This window comes from Schistocerca serialis, chromosome 4, assembly GCF_023864345.2.
Source record: "Schistocerca serialis cubense isolate TAMUIC-IGC-003099 chromosome 4, iqSchSeri2.2, whole genome shotgun sequence".
In the NCBI taxonomy this organism is placed as follows: Eukaryota; Metazoa; Arthropoda; class Insecta; order Orthoptera; family Acrididae; genus Schistocerca; species Schistocerca serialis.
The window spans coordinates 415875541-415878040 of record NC_064641.1 but is presented as its reverse complement, the minus strand read 5'-3'; the positions used below and the strand labels follow the sequence as shown (position 1 = coordinate 415878040).

The following is a 2500-nucleotide window of genomic DNA, read 5'->3' as shown; positions in this document are numbered from 1 at the left end:
ACTTTGTGCTGGCCCCCGTTGGGCGAAAGGGAATCCGGTTCCTATTCCGGAACCCGGCAGCGGAACCGATACAAGTCGGGCCCCTCTTTTAGAGATGCTCGTCGGGGTAACCCAAAAGGACCCGGAGACGCCGTCGGGAGATCGGGGAAGAGTTTTCTTTTCTGCATGAGCGTTCGAGTTCCCTGGAATCCTCTAGCAGGGAGATAGGGTTTGGAACGCGAAGAGCACCGCAGTTGCGGCGGTGTCCCGATCTTCCCCTCGGACCTTGAAAATCCGGGAGAGGGCCACGTGGAGGTGTCGCGCCGGTTCGTACCCATATCCGCAGCAGGTCTCCAAGGTGAAGAGCCTCTAGTCGATAGAATAATGTAGGTAAGGGAAGTCGGCAAATTGGATCCGTAACTTCGGGATAAGGATTGGCTCTGAGGATCGGGGCGTGTCGGGCTTGGTCGGGAAGTGGGTCAGCGCTAACGTGCCGGGCCTGGGCGAGGTGAGTGCCGTAGGGGTGCCGGTAAGTGCGGGCGTTTAGCGCGGGCGTGGTCTGCTCTCGCCGTTGGTCGGCCTCGTGCTGGCCGGCGGTGCAGGATGCGCGCGCCTGCGCGGCGTTCGCGCCCCGGTGCTTCAACCTGCGTGCAGGATCCGAGCTCGGTCCCGTGCCTTGGCCTCCCACGGATCTTCCTTGCTGCGAGGCCGCGTCCGCCTTAGCGTGCTCCTCCGGGGGCGCGCGGGTGCGCGGATTCTCTTCGGCCGCCATTCAACGATCAACTCAGAACTGGCACGGACTGGGGGAATCCGACTGTCTAATTAAAACAAAGCATTGCGATGGCCCTAGCGGGTGTTGACGCAATGTGATTTCTGCCCAGTGCTCTGAATGTCAACGTGAAGAAATTCAAGCAAGCGCGGGTAAACGGCGGGAGTAACTGGGAGTAACTATGACTCTCTTAAGGTGGCCAAGTGGCGGCGGTGTGGCTGCATCCGGACTTGGCTTTTCGAATTGCGGTCTTGATGTAGTCGTGCTGCTGCTGCGAGGTGCCTTCCTTGGGTTATAGTTACAGGGAGAGTGATGCGCAATACATGGGCCTAGCCCTCTTAGCCTCTCCTCTCCTGCGGTCTTCTCCCCTTCTCGTGGGCCCGCTGATTTTCGCAGAGTGGAAGACCGCACCAGGGGCTTGGGGGGGTTACCAGCCCCCGCTCGCATTATCCCTTTATAGTTGGGGGCAGCCTACAAGAAACAAGAGATGGTGGCCCTTCCGCTGAAGGTGCCACCCCAGCTACCCCAGCACCTATCCGGCCAACCGGCCGTAACGAAAATGCGATAGTTTGTGTAGCTCCCTTTGCTTGCAGTGAGTGCCACCGCACTTTTACCACGAAGAACGGTCTCGGGGTCCATCGCCGCCGCCAACACCTTGCGGCCGCCAACGCTGAGATCGGGACGGAGAGGCATCGCGCGAGGTGGACGGAGGAAGAAGTCCTGTCGCTCGCCAAGGCAGAGGCCGAACTGTTCCTTGAGAGGGACGCCCGGTTCTTCTTCGTTAATCAAGAGCTTATTAGAATGTTCCCCGACCGAACGCTTGAGGCAATCAAGTGCCGACGGCGGCAAGCTGCCCACAAGCAGCTTGTCCGCCAATTCATGGAGGCGCTTGAGATCGGTCGGGGGGAAGAGCCGGCGTCCCGCCGGGGAGCAGCGGGCTCGCTGCCTGACGCGGGCGAGGCCGCTGCGCCGCCCGTCGACGCAGCCGAGGACTTCGCGGCCGACACCACCGGGCCGCCGCCGGAGGGGCCGACTGACGCCGCCATCTGGGAGCATCTGGCAGGGCTGCCTGCTTCTGCCCAGCGTTTCTCTGCCCTGGATCGAGTCATTGGTCTGGGGCGGGGCACGCCGCCTGATGTCATCCTGGGCATGCTCCCGGATGCCCTTGCGTCGGTCGGGTCCAGGGGGGAGAGGTTGATCACCAGGACACAGCGGCCGCGCCAATCATCCAAGCGGCCGCCTGCCGCCCCGCCGCTGCAGAAGCGCAAGCGGCGCCGCTGGGAGTTCGCGCGGACACAGGACGCCTTCCGTAGGTCGCGTGCACGTTGCGTGCGCGGCTTGCTGGACGGCACCCTGCTGCAGCCGCCACCCGACATCCCCGGTCTGCTGGACTTCTGGGCGGACCTCTTCACGAAGAAGCCGATCTCCACCGCTGGCTTCATCCGTGACCGCCTTCTCCCGCACTCGGAGCCTGTCGCTCCTGAGTGCCTATGGGGGCCGGTCACACGTGAGGAGGTCGCTGCTGCCTTGCCGCCCAGGGGATCGGCGGCCGGGCCGGACGGCCTGACTCCAGCGGAGCTGCGGCGCCTGCCGCATGATGTCCTGGTGAAACTCTTGAACCTCTTCCTCCTGGCCCGCGCCCTCCCCGAGCGTCTGCTTCGCGCCCGGACGTCACTTCTCCCCAAAACGGCTGCACCAACATCCCCCGCTGACTTTCGCCCCATTACGGTCTGCTCGGTGTTGGCGCGGACC

General features: G+C 63.5%; 1 pseudogene; it reads left to right on the top strand.

Annotated features, from left to right (window-relative positions):
* Positions 1-2500, top strand: part of LOC126475629 (large subunit ribosomal RNA) — a 7962-nt pseudogene that overhangs the window by 1948 nt on the left and 3514 nt on the right.